Raw genomic sequence first — 20,374 nt, forward strand, 5'->3', positions numbered from 1 at the left:
TTTCTGTCTTTGAGTGGGGGGATGAATAACTTTCCACGGAGGGTATATACCACATTTTCTTTATCTGTTCATCTGTCGATGGACACCGGGTCTGCATGTTTCAATTTAAAAAAAAAAAAAAAAAAGACATTTTAGGGAGCATAATGTAAATTTCAAGTAAATGTCAAGTAAAATGTGAAACTTACAGGTCAGCAGCTCTAAGCCCGCTGAAGCCCCAGGGGTATTCTCCGGTCTTGAGGCTACTGGTGGAAGCCCTGGGCATGGAACTCAACGTGTTCAATCAGGCCGACTTTCTCACATGGGTCTTTTTAGACAAGGCCCCTTCTCGGTAGAGAAGTAGAGTAACCAAGTCAGAAATAATACTACAGCACCCTGACCCAACTCCCATTGGGGGTCTTTTTACTGTGTTCGCCGCCTCTCTGGGTGTGCATTTCTCCCCTCGAAAAATGAAGTAACTCATTCATTCACAGAATAAAGGTTTACTGGGCACCTACTATGACCAAAAACTATACTAGACTTCAGGGATTTAAAGTTGAATTAGTTTGAAGGCACCTGGGTGGCTCAGTTGGTTAAGCATCTACCTTCAGCCCAGGTCACGATCCCAGGGTCCTGGGATCGAGTCCCTCATTGGGGTCCCTGCCTGCTTCTCCCTCTCCACGTTTGTGCTCTCTCACATTCTCTCTTTCTCTTTCAAATAAATAAATACATACATAAATAAAATCTTTCCAAAAAAGATGATTAGTTTCAATCTGAAAAGCAATTAATGCAGTCCCTAGCCTCAAGGGTCCCTAGAGACGTTGCAGATCCATCTTAAGTGATTACAATAGCAGGGGTCAGTGCCCTGTTGGGAGTCACACTCAGGCTGTTAATAGCATGGAGGAAGGGCACTCAACTTAGGTTTGAATTCAAGGTTCTTTCTTTTTTTTTTTTAATATTTTATTTATTTATTTGACAGAGAGAGAGGTCACAAGTAGGCAGAAAGGTAGGCAGAGAGAGAGGGAGAAACAGGCTCCCCACTGAGCAGAGAGCCCTATGCGGGGCTCGATCCCAGGACCCTGCGATCATGACCTGAGCCGAAGGCAGAGACTTAAACCACTGAGCCACCCAGGCGCCCCATCAAACTTCTTTCTTGAACTGAATCCCAGAAGATATGTAGGAAAATGTCATTTTATTTTATTTTATTATTTTAGAGAAAGCAGGTATTCGAGCATGGGAGTGGGGGAGGGTAGTGCAGAGGGAGAAGGAGAGAGAAAATCCCAAGCAGGTTCCATGACCAACACAAAGCCCAATATGAGGCTCAATCCCAGATCCCCGAGATTGTGACCTGAGCTGAAATTAAAAATCAGATGCTTAATGACTGAGCCACCCAGATGACCTGGAAAAGGCCATTCTAGAAAGTATGAGAGTGCCAGCTTTCTGTGTCATGGGGAAAAGAGGGGCCTAAGAAACTATGTGCCATACACACCAGGCAGGAGGTACATTGGGAAGCACAAAAGTTCATTTTGCTGGAGCGTCAAGTGTTGTGATCCAGCCGGGAGGGTACCACTGTATGAATGGGTTACACCCTGGAAAAGTGAGCAGGGCCCCTCTCCCAGAGGTTCTACAATTCAGAAAGTGATGAAAAACCCATGAAGTAGGATGACTCCGTGACATTTTTATTTTTAAGTAGATTGTTCTGGCAGCAGTGTGGACAGTGGACTGGCCAAAAGAGAGGAGCAGGCTAGAGGCAGGAAGGCTGGTTAGCAGGTGCTGCTAAGGGATCCAGCTGGGATTTGAGAGCAGCTACATCCCTTCCCTTGGGAAGATGGGAAGCTTTGCCTTTTCTGGAAGATTTTCTGGGTGGGGGACCGTCACTGGCTCTGGTGTAGGATATCTCTCCACAGATCAAGGTTCTAATTAAAACTGAGGGCCCACTGAAGAATGTAGTCTTCTCTGCTCCCCTGGGAAAAGGGGTGGGTAGGTGAGCAATACGCTACTCGTGATATTATCTTTCGAGAAAAAAAAAAATTCACACCCACCACTGTCTTTTATCTAGTGACATTACAAATAGGTTCCAAGCCTCAGCAATCAAAGAGGGTGTATAGTAAAAAAATAGCAAAGTTCACACACTCTTCACTCGCTTGTGTAAAAAAAGCACAGAGAGTAACCCCTAATAAATTCAGAAAAAAAGAATAGAGTGAAACCTCTCACTTTAAACGCACGGGGGAAGGCTTATTTGAATTTCACATCATTTCTAAGGAATGCAATTATAAAATCTCACATCTAAGCATAATAAAACCCTAAGAGAATATTTTTGTAATCAAAGCTAATAAGTAGAATAAGGTAATAATAAAATCCAAAGAGACTTGTGTTGCATAATGGTGAGTCATGAGCAGTCTGGTCATTTGGTACCTGAGAATGAAGCTGATGAAGGAGAGAGCTTTCTTAACACAATATCCAGCATCTCACAGAGAATCTCACTGAATAGGCAGTCCTATAAAACTCAGCAGTTTCTGGGGCTGGGGGGCTACTGGTTTTTAGATTGGATTCTTCTGGAGAGCTGGGAAGACTCTGAAAAGTCCAAAAGGAGAGGGTAATTCAGGTAGGTGAGGTTTGCGTCGTGTCCTTTGTTCTGCTCCATTCTTCTGGGTCCCTTCCTTCTCCCTGGTAGGGGCCCCCCACTCGTGTCAGAAGCCAGACCCAGAGGCATCCCAAAGCCCTCAGCCTGTTCCCTCTTCATCTCTTAATCTAGCACCAATCTTACCTCTACTTCTATCACATTGTCAAGGAATCCTGGTAATCCATATATTTTTTTTAATTTTTAATTTATTTTTTTTTCAGCGTAACAGTATTCGTTGTTTTTGCACAACACCCAGTGCTCCATGCAATATAGTAATCCATATTTAATGCATATAAAAACAGTCACTCACCACAATCAAGGAATACCCCCTCCCCAAAGTTTAAGGATAATTTAGCATTAGAAAAACTATAAATACTTTATAATATAATTACACCAATATTTTTCAAGCATGCAATCATTTGGACAAATGCATTTAAAAATGGCAGCATCCTCTAAAAGAGGAAAAAAAAAACCTTTAATATCTAATAATGAAAGGAAATTCTTTAATTCGAGGACGGATTTCTATGTTAAACCTATACTGGCATCACCATCCTTAAAATAAACACCCATTCAAGCCAAGACTGAGAAAAGGACACTCTTGATCTTTGACCACAGTTACTTAATTTTGTTAAAGAAATTCTCCTCCAACCACTAAGGGAGGAAATTAGCACGTAGTATCAAAAATTAAGAGATTTTGTTATCATTATGGAGGGACCATGTATGCCCCCCAAAATCTATGAGAACCAACATAAAAAATGGGTTAATAATGATTGATTTTATTTCTGTTTTTTGAAAGAGTGAGCATGCACACATAGGTGAGCAGGAGGAAAGCGAGAGAGAAAATCTCAAGCAGATTCCATGCCCACTGTGGGCCCTGTCTCAGGGCTCCATCTCAGGACCCCCAGATCTTGACCTGAGCCAAAAATCAAGAGTCAGACGCTTAGCCAATTGAGTCATCTAGGTGCCCCAATAATGACTGATTTTAAATGGCTGGATGTAAGTTAAAGATACAAGTCACTGCATTTCCTATATAGCATCAATAATCAATCAGAAAACATATGAGGAAAAGATAACACTTATAATAGCAATAAAGTAAAATGCCTAGAAGTAGCCTTTAGAAAAAAAAAAGTGTGGGTCTTATACAAAGAAAATTTAATTGAGGACTGGAAAAGAAGGCATAAGTAAATAGAACCCCAATGTTCCTGGATAACAAAATTACATACTATAACGATACCAAGTGTTCTGTAATTAACTATCAATTTCAAGTTATTCTGAATAAATAAGAAGAATAAATACTTGAGAACAGCTGACTCTTAAGTAAACGTCATGTTTGCTCTGTTCATATGTGAAAATGGGTTTTTTAGCTACAGGAATTAAAACAGGATGGCCCTGGTGCTGGGGCGACCATAAGGAAATGGCAGGAACAATTGGGACCGAGCCCCAGCATCTATAGGAACGCAATATGTGATCAGACGCCCTCATTGACTGATGACTGTGGGCACAGCTGGTTGTTTCCTCCCCTTCTACCAGACACTACATAAATTCTAGATACATTAAGGAGGTGCTTGTTTAAATTAAGTAATAAAGAAATTCTAAGGAAAGAGAAGGGGCTGTTAATTCATTATCTGTGAGTGGGTGATTTCTAAGTGTGAAAGTGATAGGAAATGTCTCTTCGATCTGTAGTCTCACCACACAGAAAGTGAAGGTCGTGTAGGTCCGAACACCACAGGCCCCACTGAAAGCCAGGAGCCAAGAATCGTGCTGAAGATGGACTTTGTGGTGAATTAGCACCAGGATGGAAGGAGCTAGTTGGAAACACCGATTTCTGCAAGGCACCCCCTGGGAAAGGAAGAGCTCACCCCTTCCAGACTTGTCTCGTGGTTACGGTGAGGGTGGATGTTGTCTGATCAATGTCAGACCGGGTGCTAGGGAGCACAGGCTCTGTGTCGACAGACATGCCCAGGACATAACTAGACACTGGTCTGCTGCTTAAACCTGGGTAAACTTGGATTGGTCACTTGGCCTTTCTGTGGGAGGCAGAATAATGTCTTCCCCCAAAGATATCTGCATCCTAATGCCTAGAGCCTGTGAAAATGCTACATTATGTGGATTTGCCTAAGGAGAACTGAAGTTGCAGATGGAACTAAGGGTTACTAACATGGGGGCAACCCTGGGTTATCCGGATAGGCCCAGTGTAATCATAAGCAGCCTCAGAAGTGAAAGAGGAAGTCCTAGAGATGCAAAGAGAGAGGGACTCCACCGGCCATTGCTGGCTTTGAAGATGGCGGAAGAGACCACAAGCCAAGGAATGTCGTCCTGCCAACACATTGATGTCATGAAGTCGGAGACCCATGTCTGACTTTAGACGTCCCAAAGTGTGAGACAATAATACATTTGTACTGTTGCAAGCCAACCAATCTGAGGTACTTTCGTACATACAACAGATAATATTCAAATGTTATGGCTAAGGTTATTAAACGAGAGCAGCTACGTGAAATGTCTACTCTGCTGGCTGCCACCCAAGGGCTCAGTTCAAACGACTCTGGTTACCAGAACAGTAGAAACTCTTATGGTGCTCAATATGGGAAAGCAGATTTCCAGAAAAGTCTCCACTCGTTGACATATAAACACAAAGGGATTTTTTTTTTTTTAATTGTAACTGTACTTGGTAACTAAGCCATGGTGAACTACTCTGATGTGTGTCGTGGTTACTTTGGTGGCATCTTGGCAAGATTCCCTCAGTCTGCAGTCACTTTCTATTATTACAACGGGCCCATTTCAGGTATTTAGGATTCAGTCCTATTTATCTAACAAAATTGTGTCTCCACCTCAAGTCCGAGCTCCCTTTGCCTCCTCCAGCACAGGCTGACATCTCTGTGGCCGTGGCTTCTAGGGATGGGGTGGAGGGTCAATGACCAGGTCTTGGCACCCCTCCCCCACCAACCTTCATCTGCTCCTGGCCAGCTCCTCCACCCCCACCAGTGTGCCGAGCCAGGGAGAAAGTAAGAAAAGGAAGCCATCTCCTTATTGAACTAGGAAAGCTACGATCCTCTTGTTGGCTGACCGTCTGATTAGCTCACTGTCTCGGGGCTCCCACGGGCTGGAGTCCAGTGCACTCCACCTACAAGAAGGAGGCTTCTATCGATGTTGTCTAAGCATCAGCTGCCCCTTGGGAGCTGGGGATTTTATGCTGCATTCCAGGGAGGACTCAGGGTGTCCCCCTCCAGCGTGGACTTGAGCACATGCAGGACCCATCGTCCACCCTGCTTAGGGACTTGGAAGTGGGAGCGTCTCTGGAATGGGAGCATCCCGCGTAGCCATAGTTACCCACATCTCGTCTGTCTCCAATTCTCTTCCCCAGTTAGAACACACAGGGGCCCACGCAGCACCATCTATGGAACAAAAGATCAGTCTTTCCCTCATACAGAAGCCGCCATTTCCTGATACTAATTCCCTTGGAGACACCCCTTTGTCCATGAGGAGGGGAGGGGAAGCACTCACCCACCCCCTTCCTGTGCAGGAGCTAGGAGAACAGATTTTCTCAGCTGACCTGGAGACCCTGGTTGGACACAGGACGGGTTCTGGAATTAGCACCTTGTAATCAATCCCATCAGCATATGGCTGACCCCAACTGTGAAGTTAGAATGAGGGGTACTTAACGCCTGTGATTCCCAGTTTGGGGCATTTGCCACCATTGGAGGACACCAGGAAAAATCTGTCACAGGCCTGAAGCTTCACGAGGATTCTTAGAAGAGGCATTGGAAAGAGTCATGAATTTATTCACATGGTGAAGAATTATAGCACTCGTAAGCCAACCTCACTTCCAAGTGAGTCTGACTGTTGCCAGCGCCCGCTGGGTCCAGCACGCCTACTGCACGGACCCAGGATGGAGGAAGGCCCGAGAAGGGTTTTTAGCAGTAATTAAAGCAATATGGGACTGTGTTGTCCAAGGCCTGCTGTTCTTGGCCAATCTCAGCAGATCCACCCTCATTTCAACAATGCTGCATCCTAGCAGCCTCCTGGACAGCGGGCAAACCCAGGCCCACGTGACCCCAGACTTGGCCCCTTCACTGCACCGCGGCTGTGCGGCTGCCTCAGGGCTGCTCGAGAAGGTTAGATGAGCAAACCCCAAACACTGACACATATTTGCATGCAGACAGACCTGCCTTTGCTTCAAGAGCCCATGGGGTTATTCATTCTTTCGAGAAGGCACCTGTCGTGTTCCCAGCCCTGTGCTTTGAGGGAGCAAAGGTAAGCAAGAGATGAACTTTCTCCTTGGTGGTGAACTCTGATCTCACAGGACAGACACAGACACAGAGCTTGAAAATAAGACACAAGGGGCCAATGCCCTAAGAGAAGTGTAAGTAGAAGGTTAAGAAAGCACAGATGCAGGAGAGAGACTGCAGCCTGTACAGCAAGCTGGGACATCATGGAGAGTGAGCGCTTGAGGAAGCAGCCACGTCTTATCTCTGTATGCATCACGGTCTGGCCCCGTGTCTGACACACGTCAGATGTCTAACCCTGGTGTATCCACTGGGCACTGGAGGCATGAAGATATGAATAAAAACAAAAAAAATTCAAGATGTCTGGTTAACAGCACAGAGAGATGGGGTTGTGGCGAGAGATCAGCCGCCATTTTGAAAGCCTGGAATGCCCAGTTCAGGCGTCTGCACTGTTTCCTGCAGGCAAGAAGGGGCAGGAAAGGTATTAAAGAGAAAAATGATGTGAAGTTCCTGTTTTAGAGAATTTGCCATCCATGCCATCAGTGAAAGGCAGGGGTCGAGGAGTCGTTTTGTTTCAGGGGGAGAAGAGATTTGTGAGGACTGTGGTCCTCTGGGTGTTCAGATGTGGTTTCGGTTTGTTATGATACTTCCTTTGAAAGGACATTAAAAGAGAGATTCAGAGTCCCGTAGCCTGTCCCGCAGGCTCTGGGGTGCGAGTGAGATCTTATCCCTCCACCGAAGGGTCTCGAGTTTACAAGGGTCCACCAGGGAAGGCATGTTTAGGACACGGGGAGGAGTGCAAATAAGACATATATGCAATATTTGTTTTATTTGTTTTTTAAGATTTTTATTTACTTATTTATTTGAGAGAGATCATGGGCAGGGGGAAGTGGCAGAGGGAGAAGCAGACTCCCCGTTGAGCAGGGAGCCTGATGCAGGACTCGATCCCAGGACCCTGGAGCCATGACCTGAGCCGAAGGTGCACACTTCACCGACTGAGCTACCCAGGCACCTGATACTTCTTTTAAAAGTGGTTTTTACGCCAGCTGTCTGTCCAGAGAGGGTCCTGCCGGTGGATGCAGTTCTGCAGACCCCAGCAGTGGATTTTATCAATAACGGGGGCTCCTGGGTGGCTCAGATGGTTAAGTTCCCTCCTTGGGCTCAGGTCATGATCTTCAGGTCTGGGAATCGAGTCCCACATCTGGCTCCTCATTCAGTAGGGAGTCTGCTTCTTCCTCTCCCTCTGTCTCTCCCCTTGCTTGTGCTCTGTCTCTGACTCTCTCTCAAATGAATAAATAGAATCTTAAAAAAATTTAAAAAAAAAACAAAACCTGCCAACGACAGAAAGCAGCTGGATTAAGGCCCCGCAAGGCAGCAGACTGGTAAACAGGCAAACACATCTCTAAGAAGATGTGTCAGCGGCTGGAGAGCTGAAGATTGTTTCTATATACTGTACAGCCTTTGGACATTTTAAAACAGAGTTTCAAGGGCAGCCCGGCCCCTGACCTGACAGGAAGCTTGGCCTCCTGCCTAGTGCTCGGTCCCGCCAGCCTCGTTAAGGATCCAGGGCTCCGGAGCTGCCTGTCCCCGCCGCCTGCTTTCAGGCCTTGTCTGGCGCCCTCATTCTGTCCCCTGTCCACCTGTGTTCATCTTTGCCACCCCCATGACCACAGAGCCTCGCCTCTTTCTTGTCTATATTTCAAAACTCCTGGTTCCCACTAGATGCAAATAATACTTGCCTTCAGTACAGGGCTCAGAGCCGGGGAAGCTCGGTTGACCCCGGCCCATCTCCTGTCCCTACAATTCCTTTGGGTCTCCGCATCCCCCCACGGCCCCTCTCCCGGGCACCTGGCCTGCCTCCCTGCTTGAGTCTTCAACCCCACCCCCCCGGCCTGCGTTTTCAGGTTATTATTAAGTTCCTTAATGCTCAGGTTGTTTCAGTGAGAGGCTCAGAGGTGGACAGATCTAGGACCCAATCCTGGAGTATTAGATACGGGCCTCGGGCGGGTCAACGAGCCCTCGGCTCCTTCTGTGACATGGGGCAACACCACCAGAGTCAGCCAGAAGATGCCGTGAGATGCTCACACAAAGCGTCTGCCAGACAGACCGGCACTCTGACCAGCTCTTGCAGCATCGCTGGGCACTCTGCATCAAAATTAAAATTCGTGTACTCTTTCCCCAACGATCTATTTTGGAAGATAATCAGAACAATTTTATGAATAAAAAAGTGTCACTCCCGTATTGATAACAATGACGTTTGTAACAATTGCCTAAGAGTTAAGATCTGGTGAAATAAATGATGAAATGTACCAGCCGTAAAAAAGAGGGTCATACGTGCAAATCCCGGGGCATAAAAAGATTTTCACAAAGTAGCAGTCAATGAGCAAATCTAGTTAAAAACAACAAATATACGTGTGTGTGTGTGTGTGTGTGTGTGTGTGTGTGTGTACACAGAACTCTATAGAGGCACTTACATAAACAATGACCCGAGGGAAGAAAAGGCTTTTTGTGGGTATGATTCACTGCAGTATCCTGAATGCATGAAACATAGTCATTGTTCAAAAAACACTTGTTGAATCTGTGAACGAATGTCTAGAACAATGTTTGCTGTTAAGAATAGCTCTCTCTGAGTGGTAGGTTTTTGGATAATAATTCTTTATTGTTATGTTTTAATTTTTTTTAGAGATGTGTTTTATCTTTGAAGTCAGAAAAATGTGGCAATTTTCATTAAATGAAAATAAAATACTTTGAGAAATATCAACAGTGAAACTGTATTATACACTGAACAGGTCACTCATTAGAGAAGAATTAAGAGAACAATGTAGAAATAAGCACGTAAAATATAACTCTTAGTTAATTTATTAGTAAGGTAAGAAAAGAACTGTATATGAGAGATTTCACAGGAGGCTACCTTCACCCTTTATTAGTCGGGAGCTTTTTATTGAGTACCCCCTCTATTCCAGGCAATAAGAATTCATAAATGAGTTAGGACTGACCCTTCTCTCGAGGACCTCGTAGCAGAGTGGGGGACAGGTGTATAAACAGATCATTACAGTGATGAGTAGTGAGTGTCCTGAACACATCGATACAGGCAGTTCTTAGGTGTGGGAGAGTGTGGACTTAAAAGGCAAGAACAGTCTAGGAGGCCAGCTCAGAGGAGGTGACCCATGAGCTGAGTGACAAAGGCCTAGTGGGAACGAGCAAGGAGTGAGAGAGAAAAACGATATTCCTGGCTGAGAGGAAAGTGGGCAAAGCGTGCAAGAGAACTTCGGAAGGATTCCCAGCAGCTCAGCATGGGCCTGGGGTGCCCAAGGTGTGGGCTGGGAAGTGAAGCTGGAGAGATTCGCGGGTCCCGGGTGGACCAGAAGGTGGTCCTGTGACTGGCTGCCCTGTGCTTGGTTCAGAGCTTGGCTGTTGCAGTCTGGAAATTCTTCATAATTTTTTAAACAAGGGGCCCACATTTTCATTTGGCACTGGGCCCCCCAAATGATGGAAGGATCCTGGCAAGACGCAAGGCCGGCCTTGTACTGCCGGTGACCAGGTGAGAGGACAGCTGTCCTCCTCTCCCTCCGACAGCCTTTGTGTTTAGGGGTCTTCTCAACACGTTGTCCTGGGAAGGAGCAACAAATAAAATGGCAATGTGTGGCAGTGGCCAGGCCAGGGAAGGGTCCTGCAATGTGTCAGTGGGAAAAATGAGTCCAGGACAAAGACTTCCCAGGACCTCTGGTCCCTCCCCCTACACCCGCATTTTGCTTCTGCTTAGAAATTGGGATTAGCCGAGCAGAAGAGCAAGGTTATCCAGTAGGAGCTGGGAGAGGAGCAGGACAGCTGTTTTGTGCATAGATTTTTCTCTCACCAGTGCACAGCTACTGAAAAAGAGAAGATGGGGGCCTCCCTACTGGAGAGCACTTAGCCCCAGGTCCCCGCTATGTACCCTCGGCTGCTCCCACACCCTCTTGGGCTCCTGCTGCAGGGAGTTGCAGTTTTGGTCTGATCCTATATTCCCCCCCTCCCCCGCACACACACACATGCGTGCACCTCTGGGCACATGGGGGTTTGTTTGTGTCACATGAGGGTTTCCTTCCACACATCTCAGTGTGCACAGCTGCTTAGCAACAGGCTGTAGAGCAGAGCTGGGAATTAACGTGCCCCTTTGGTGCTTCACTCTCAGCTGCCCCAAAGGAGGGGAAGGGTCCATGGGAGCGGCTTGAGCTGGAGAGCAGGGGTGTGCGGCCTCCAGAAGGACACTTCAGAGACGGTACAGTCAGGGCCCTGGGGCTGTGCCAGGAATCTCAGAGACCTGCTGGGAACAATGCTCCAGAAAATAGAATCACAACGCAAAGTACAGGGAAGCTGCAGGGATGGCTGGTAACAGGTGGCAGACGAAATGTAAGAATCCAGAAGTATCTATGGGTGGGGTTTGCTTTGATGGGATCTGGGTTCAAGTCATCATTACGGCTGCCCTAAAAGCTTCTGCACTGGTTTGGGGTTCCTGCCTTTGGAACTCAAGTTCAAATCCCCTCCCCGTGCAAAAGAGATCTGTACCAGGGCTCTGCAGGTGGATTTCCTAGGTTCCCGTCTCAGCTGTGCCATTTACTGTGTGACCTTGAGAAAGTTACTGAACGTTTCTGTGCCCCCATTTCCTCATCTATGAGCCCTATCTCTTGGGACTGTCTTGAGAGTTAAGTTAAAACAGTTAAAAGGCCTTGAAACAGTGTCTAGCACGTGGGTGTGAGCCAACGCGTGTCAATTACACTTCTCCGGGATAAGAGTCCTTTGTCGGAGACGGCGCAGACGGTAGACTCCCAAACATAGAAATCCGTGGTTCTGAAGGGAGGAAGAGATGTAAGCTACTTTCTTTCTTCCTTCTTTCCTTCCTTCCTTCCTTTCCTTCCCTTTTCTTCCTTCTTTCCTTCCTTCCTTCCTTCCTTCCTTCCTTCCTTCCTTTATTTCTTTCTTTCTGTGTCTTCTAGGCACCTGGTATTATACAAATCACTTTACATAAGCTATTGCCTCTATCGTACCTGGGTACGATTTGGTCTTTCATACCCCTGGGTTTGGTCTTTTCATACCCTTGGGAACCGAGACTCAGAAACAAAGGGCCCTGCTCAGGGCCCCATGGCACTCCAGAAGTAGTGCTGGGGCTCGACATGGTCATCAGCTCCAGGGCCCTCACTCATTCCTCTAAGCCAAATTGTCTCCCCTATTGCTTCTCAGAGAAGAAAAAAAAATACTGATTTCTCTCAGAGGGTCAGGACTTGCTAGAGAGAGCTCCTCCCCAGAATAATGTTCCAGAAGTAGTGTATGACATCGGTGTGATGGCCCTGAGGCCCTGGGGCATGGCACCTGAGATGGGGAAATACTAGCCAGGGTTCTAGAAGCATAGATGATGTTATCAAGATATGAAGACGTTAGACACATGGATGTGGAACGAGAACATGAGTTTGTGCAACCATTCCAAGCCCCGCACACAAGCAGGAGACCCACACTGGCCTCTCATTGGCCTTCAAGCCTGATGGGTCCAAGAGCAGGAAGAGAAACTGGTGTCTGGGCCTGAGAGGAAAGCTCATGGCTTTCCTGATGAACACACAAAGCCCTGCTTCCCTGACCAAGTGGACGCTTGCTCTGGGATGCATACGTATTCCTCAAGTTCGTTTATAGCAAGAGCCTGAACGCATTCGTTTGCCTTGTCCATGTGTCTAGGCTGCAGGTCTCCATAATGCAGCCCTGAGCTCGAGCACCCCGAATGTGGCGAGTGGGAAGGGAGATGTGCCCTACACAGGCCACACACACACTGAATTCAAAGACTTGGTCCCCCCCAAATGCGAACTATTTCATTAATATAGTTAATGTTGATTACATGTTTAAATGATATCATTTGATGTGTTTGAATATAGTGAGGTAAATAAAATACGTTGTTAGAACTAATTTTACTTGTCTTTTTTCTTAACTTTTTAAGTAGTTACAGAAAATTTCAGATAATGGATGTGGCTCAGAGCCTTTTTCTATTGGACAAGGCTCCTCTCCAGGGGATTCATAACAGGCCTTGAACTTGGCGAATACTTTAGTGATCATAAAACATCAGCCCTATTTTATGGTAGAGTCACAGAGTCAGACCTGAAATCTGGAGCCCTGAGCCATTTGGCTCACTGATGTACAGGCACAGAAACTGAGGCACTCAGAGGAGAAAGGCTTGTGGTGCTCCAGGGAGAACCCCAGGCACCATCCGCCACCCCCCCACCCCCACACTCCCACACCCCAGCCAGGGAGGGCTCCCCACTCTGCTTCAACACCTCCTGCCCTGCCTCCTCTTCCCCAGCTCCCCTGCTGTGCTCTTGGGAAGGTGGGGAGGACTCTCCTGGGAGAGTCTCGGGCATCTTTATTCATGAGCCTGGCGGAGGGCAGCCCCGGGAGCCTGTAGGGAGACTGCTCCCTGCTTTCCCTGCAGAGATAAATATGGAAATGTGGGAGGAGAGCTTCCCTGTGAGGAACCAGGACGGCTGCCTCATCTGATGCCGACAACTAACTAGGCCTGCAGGAGGAGGCTCCTCGGGGCTGAAACCAGCTGAGTCCCCTCTGCCCGGCTTGCTGCCCCTCCAGCCTCCCGCCCCTCACGGGCAGAGCCACCCCGGGCAGGCTTGGCAGACCCAGCCGGTATCTCCCCATGCTGATTCTCGGTTTCTGTTCCCTGCAGCACCCCCCAACAGTGGGTGCCCTCAATACCCCACAAATGCCCTTAGGCCTCCTTAACCTCTTGCCACCCTCAGAACCCCACTCAAGCTCCCCAGCATCTCTCCCCTGACCTCCCCAGGCCGCCTGGGCTTCCTTCTTCAAATCTCAGATGCTGGGTGTCTACATTCTTGCTTCGTGTGGTTCGTGGATCAGCAGTTTCTGCAGCCCGGGGGAGGGTGTTAGATACGCAGACGCTGCCTGCTGAATCAGAGCCTGCATTTACACCAGACTGCCAGGAAACCCAGGAGCAGGGGAGCAGAGCTGTGGCTCCCACCAGTGCGAGCAGGACGCTGTCAGGTTAGCAGTGTACCCTACGGACCCAGCACGGCACTGAGCTTACGAGGGACACTGCGTGCAGAACGAATGCCAAGCGGCATTTTCTCAGGTGCTATCCACATAATCACCCACTGCCCTGGACAGTGCTGAGCAGTTAAGCCAAGAACCCTTGGCTCTGGCTGAAGTCCATGACCCCTAAGCAATCTCTGAGCAACTTGGCCCAACGGGGACTGCCAAAGAAGAGCTGACCTCACCTGCCTTGTGTCTTTTTTTTTTTTTTAAGATTTTATTTATTTATTTGACAGAGAGGGATCACAAGTAGGCAGAGAGAGAGGGGAAAGCAGGCTCCCTGCTGAGCAGAGAGCCTGATGTGGGGCTGGATCTCAGGACCCTGAGATCATGACCTGAGCTGAAGGCAGAGGCTTAACCCCCTGACCCATCCAGGCGCCCCCCCCGCTTTTAAAAGATGTTATTTATTTATTGGTCAGAGAGAGGGAACACAGGCAGGGACAGCAGTAGAGGCAGAGGGAGAAACAGGCTCCCTGCTGAACAAGGAGCCTGATGGGGGACTTGATTCCAAAGCCCTGGGATCATGAACTGAGCCAAAGGCAGACACGTAACTGAGTGAGCCACCCAGGCGCCCCACTGGTCTAGTGTCTTGACTGCATCTGTCTGGCAGATGGTCTGCTGCGGCTTTGTGGTGAGGGGTCAGAGGCACAACTGGGGATTTGCCCTTTTTGGTGTCTGTGTTCCTGGATTCCTTAGACCAGAGGATTGTAACTCAGAGCCTGTGTAGAGCCTCCTGAGCCAGATGAGTTCAAATTCTGCCGCTAGAGGTATGTGATCTAGCCCTGGGTTTCTGTTTGCTCATCTGTGTAATGGGACCAGCAGTGACACCTACATCAGGGGCGTTAGAGGATGACATTGTCAAATACCGACAATGTGCTTAAACCACGCCTGCCTGGCCCAGAGTGCTATGAAAGTTTAATTAAATCAGCAGCTTTTGTCAAGGATAATGTTGACAGTGCGCAGGTTTAGAATCATAAGAGCAAACAGAACCCGTAGGGCTCATAGAGAACCAACTCATTCATTCTACACAAGAGGATCCAGGCCCAGAACGTCACGTCCCTCTCCCAACGGAGCCCAGCCAAGAAGCACCACAGTGGGAACTCGAGCTCCAGCTTTCTTCTGCTGGGGGTCACGCCCTGCTGGACCTGATGGAAATGAAGACCAGCTCCAGCCTCTGTCCTTGTTAGGGGGGAGGATTCCAGGAGCAGCCACTTTGGCAATCCCTCCAGAGACTTTCCTGTGCCCTGAAATCTTATCTTTGAGTCAGTCCTTCTAGACCGCAGATTAAGGAGTCAGATGGCGTTTGCTGGGGGCACACTCTGGGGAGAGGAAAACCGGCAGCCTGCCTTTGGGAGGAGAGGCACGCCAAGGAGGGCTCCTCCCAGGGAAGGCTGGCTCACTCCTTATTCTGAGGCTTTGCTGGGATGATAAGGAATGTGGGGTCGGGTGGGCACTCCTTTGTGGGTTTTTCATTCCTGCTCTGTGTGCCCCTGAGTTCTGGCTCTTGGCACATCTCTGGGTCTTTCCAAATGAACCCTCGTCTGTCCCCCAGCAGGCTGTAACCTCTGGTGTGTAGAGGTACACAGGGCTCCCTCTTGGAATCTGCCTCTTGGGCCCAGCAAGCTTGGACAGTGGAGAGTGACAATCTTCTGCGTGGATCTGCCACGACGGTCTGGTCTTTCCAGTCTTCTGCCACGGGGCTGCCAGGGTACCCTGCACTGCTGTTCTGGAGGGGAGGGGCTACCCGAACCCCTCAGTATTTCTCATGTTACAAGATTCTTTGCCTCCATTGGATTTCTGGTTTTGAGCAAATCTGGACTCTGATTGACATGGGTTTTGCATGGGCTTGAAGGTAATAAAAGGAAGATCATCTAGATACCGCACGATATATCCTCATTCTGCAAGGCGGGACCAACAGTCCTAGCCCTGGCTGGTGGTGGCTCCCTGGGCTGCCTTGCATAGCTCATGAACCTTCGGCATGCTTCTGTGTCTGCCACTCTAAACCGGTGGAAATCTCGAGCTACAGTTTACACTTTTCTGCATCCTTTTCAACACCTAGCCCAGCACCTGGCACGTAGTGGGTGCACACAGTAGGTGATTATTGACTAATCAATCAATATATTTTTCCCATGAAAGAATAAAAGCAAATCATTTCCTTTACTTGCATGTTTACAGTGTCCCTCAGTCTTCATAGTCTTGGTGCATGGAGAACACAGTCTTGACACAACACAAAATAGTAATAGCAATAATAATACGGCATCTTTCATTAGCTGAGAGCCTACTATGTGCAGGAGTTATTACACGCATATCATCTTAATCCTAGAGCATCATTCCTGGGTCCATCCAGAGAGAGCACGCCCGCTGCTCCCAAAGGCTCCTCTCCTCTTTGGTGGAACTGGTAGCCCGTCCTGGGCATGCTGGGCATCCTTTACAGCCCAGCAACCGTCCTCATCTCCAGCTCCTTTTTCATACAAATAAACTTGGGCTTTGAAAAAGATTATAAGCCGTCCCGCATCTAGTAAACTGCAGAAGTGGTCTTCAATCCCAGCCCCCCCCCAAGCACAATCTCACACCCCAACACGGCCCCCACACTTCCCTACACGATGTACTTCCTTTCTGTCTTGAGCCGCCACACCCACACCTTTCCCTGTACCTCCCGTGGCAGAGATGGGATTACATGGAACTGGCATAACTGGGAAGCAGTTATAGATACGGCAGTCCTGGGGGACAGTAACAAATTCGGGGAACCATTTTAGAGTAGGTTGGCAGATTCCTCCTTTCCAAGAAATGGAGGGCGCATCTTCTGAGCCAGTGACCCAGAATGTGTTCATTTCTCACAAACTTCCACTTGTGCAGATAGAGCACATCCCTTGCTCAGGCTACTGTTGCTGCCACTCCCTGGGCTGTGGACGGCTCCCTCTCTAGTGGCCTCCTGCGTGCTGGTAGGGTTCTACTTAAGACACAGCCCGGCTGAGCATTCTCGTCATCAACACGACATTGTAAAGCGAGTTGGGTGGAGGGTAAAATGGGAATCGATCTTGAACAGATCACTTCATTCTAGGAGGAGTGGGAGAGATGAAACATCCAGTTTCACGACCGGTTGCAAAATCTACTCTACTCACTTTAGTTGGAGTAATTGAAGGGATGCCAGGCCAGGGGTGTCTTTCCAGTTTTCCCCCATACCAACCAGCCTTCCACCAAGCACCTTCAAAGATCCTCACCCCTTGTCTGGTTTCAAAAATGAGCTCCTTTTTAAATTGGTTAAACAGTTCTCTCCCTAATCAAACGGATTGCTAATTTAAATGGAAATTCATGACCATTCCCGGAGTGTAATTTACTATTGGTGACCTCCTATTTTGTAACACACGTTAATGGTGGACTGATTTATGTTGGTGGCTCAAGATTAATCAGCCAAGTGCTGGAGGGAATCCCCTGCCCCACATCAAGATGTCATTGATCCAATTTGTAATGTGAATTGGGTATTGGACAGAAATAAAGAGTTCATTTGATTTTTTTTAAAGTCTGAGTAACCAATGAGTATCTGTCAGGCTCTGTGAAACTTGTAATAAGAATAGAGATAGAGATATGATAAAGGGATAGAAATGGAGATAAATACAGAGATAAGGAGACAGAGCTACAGAGACAGAGATAGGGAGAGATGTTATAGAGATATAGGTTACCTATAGATACAGAGACAGAGATAGGGAGGTGGTGATGCAGATACATAGATATTGATACTGAAGCATACATATATCGATGGAGATAATACTCGCCCTTCAAAGTTTGATCCTGTGATTAAGACATACCAACAGAAGGGGGTGATATGATTGGCTCTTTAGTTGATAAATGATGCCGAATAATGCAAGGATCATCCACTTGTCAAGTTCGTTATTAATTAATTCTTCCTTTTTTTGGAGATTTCACTTCCAGAATCAGAAAGATAAATAAAATAGTAAAGGAATTTTGAAGCTCATCTGATTTGCGCCCTCATTTTACATCATTTATAGGAAAATGGAAGTCTTAAGAGGCAAAAGGGCTTGAATTTAGTCACACACAGTCACCTTGTCATTCAGCCCAGCACACTGCTTCCTTTATCCCTCCAAAGCGTTTATAGAGCACCTACAGTATTCCAGGTCCTAATTTGTTCTAATGAAACACAAAGCATCTTTCCCTTACAGTAGAGGCGGTGCGGGCTGTTCTCTTGGTGATGATCTAAAACAAGAGAGACCCAAAGATGAGTAAGGAGTCTGGACTTCTGCCGCCCGAGCGATGTTTTTCTCTCTATATATAAATTAACAGAACTTCCCTAGGAGTTCATGACCTTCTTGTGGCCCTGTAATAAGGTCAAATGCACAGAGGGACTTGGTCTAGGACATAAGCAAAAATTGCTTCCCCTACCCCAAGAGGCAGAAGCCCCCTTCTCTAGAAATTTAGTTCAGGGCGAATTTTCTTCTCAAATAGCTGTAGTTCTACAAGAACCAGGAGTTAATATTGGTTGCCTTGTAGGAAAATCTGGAGCCGCAAGGGAGAGAGGGAGAGAGCCAAGGGTGCAGAAAATTTATGTTGTTGCCCGACGGCTAGTGAAGAGTCAGCTCTGAGGGGGGCAGGGGGCATGGGGTGGGTGTGTTTGAGCCCCCCCCACCCCAAGAGAGCCCCCATGTGGAAGGCAGCTCCGGCTCTGGGACAGAGACCAGCTCTTCTGTTTCACTCCGATTTTTTTTTGCCTCTCCTCACCCTCCCTCCTGCCCTCTTGGAGCTCAGCATAGAGCCTGACACCAACTAGGCTTTTGTGAGTATCTGTTCATTGAAGACGTTGGCAGAAAACAGCTTTTGGACTCACCATTTCTAATTAAGAGGAAGCATCTCTCTCCTCTTCCCGTCCACGTGACAGGTACGTGCCAGCTCCGGGATGATTCACACCTTCATGAATCATCAGCTAAAGTCTTAATGGCAGCAAAAGGCCTTAAGGCCAAGCGGTGAGCCTCCTTTAACACAGCTGACTTCAGACAGTCTTCAGAACACATTTCAGCCCTCTGACCGGTCCCCGTGTGCGTTTGCTGCTGTCTCCTCGGGCTTGAAAGACGCCTGCTGTGCTGAGTCGCTCGGTCGCCCGACAGACATTTACTGAGCACCTCCAGTGTGCCTGGCCCCATACGAGGCACCAGAGGTTTTAGTGGTGGGGAAAAGCAGGCCATTCCCTGCCCTGGTTAGCTTCCAGTCCACAAGGGGAGAAAGGCATCAACTAAGCAGTCGCATGAACACAGAAGGATGGTCACCAAGGACGGGACTCGGTGCTGGGCGGGACTCGGTTCTGTGCGGGCCTGTAAGGGAGGGCTCCGACCTAGGCTCAGAGAAGGCTTTCCTGAGGAAGCAAAGACTGAATCACAGTCTGAGAAGCACAGGGCTTGACTGGGCAGGGGCAGGAAAGGAGGATTCCTGATGAAGGGAGTAAGGGGACTGCGGCCGGAGGGCACAGCAAGGCCCCAGGCAGAGGAAGGGTCAAGGAGCAGAGGACTGGACTGCACCTGGGAGGGCTTGGAGGCCTGGGGAGAATTTTGTCCCTTCTTCTGAGGAGGTTAGACGGGACTGGTGGGTACGGGAAGTGGACACGAAGAAGCGGGTATGAGAGGTTCCCTCTGGAGCTGTGGGGAGGAGGGACCGCAGAGCCCTGAGTGTGGGTGTGGGGGACAGAGAACGTGGGCCAGTGAGGAAACAGGGATCCTCTTCCTGGTGAGGAACTCTTCACGAGTATGAAGAGTCCGAGGCTAAAACCGAGTACCAAGTTAATCCTCAGGGGCCCCGGCTTGGCCTGCAGCCCGGGGTGTGTGTGCTGAGAGCCCATCACAAACTGCCTGCTCACCTGGGACCAGCGGGGCAGGGGGAGGGGTGCTGTACATCCGGGCTATGAGAGGCATCATGGCAGCCTTGGGACTTGGGGGAAGGGAGCAGGGAGCCTCCAACACCCAGTGTCCCTACTCCATGCAGCCTCAGGTGCCTTCCCCATCTGTCATCTCCAGTCAATCTCATAACAGTCCTTCATACTTGGAATTAATTCCTGTTGCCCCATTTGGTGGATGAGGAAACTAAGGCTCAGAATGGGTTAACATATTCAGCCACCAGACAGGGTTTGCATCCTGCCTCTGCCTCTCATTAGCCTCGGGGGTCATCCTTTCTTTGAGGGACCAAGTGGAGGTCCAGGAGGCTTCATGGAAATCTTCGGGCTTGGCTGGCACCTCTCCTGCCCTCCACAGCAGCACCCGCCACAGAACCAGGCCCATAGCCCCCATCGGCCTGCCCTGGGTGTGGCTCTCTCTGGCCGAGCAATCCCACCACGGATCCCCACCCTGGGAAGGCGGGACGAGTGTGGACCTGTGTGAAGGCCCTGGTGGAGGCTCCACTTCCCACGGGCCTGCTGCGGCCCAGCCTGGCTGAAGAGAATGGAGACGGAAGGCCGGGCTCCTGTGAACACAGCGCA

General features: G+C 48.6%; 1 protein-coding gene across 1 annotated transcript in view; it reads left to right on the forward strand.

The window, feature by feature from the left end:
* Positions 1-20,374, forward strand: part of VSNL1 (visinin like 1) — a 107,450-nt gene that overhangs the window by 74,666 nt on the left and 12,410 nt on the right. The gene's annotated exons all lie outside the window — the stretch shown is intronic.

The sequence above is a fragment of the Meles meles genome, chromosome 15, assembly GCF_922984935.1.
Source record: "Meles meles chromosome 15, mMelMel3.1 paternal haplotype, whole genome shotgun sequence".
Taxonomy (NCBI): domain Eukaryota; kingdom Metazoa; phylum Chordata; class Mammalia; order Carnivora; family Mustelidae; genus Meles; species Meles meles.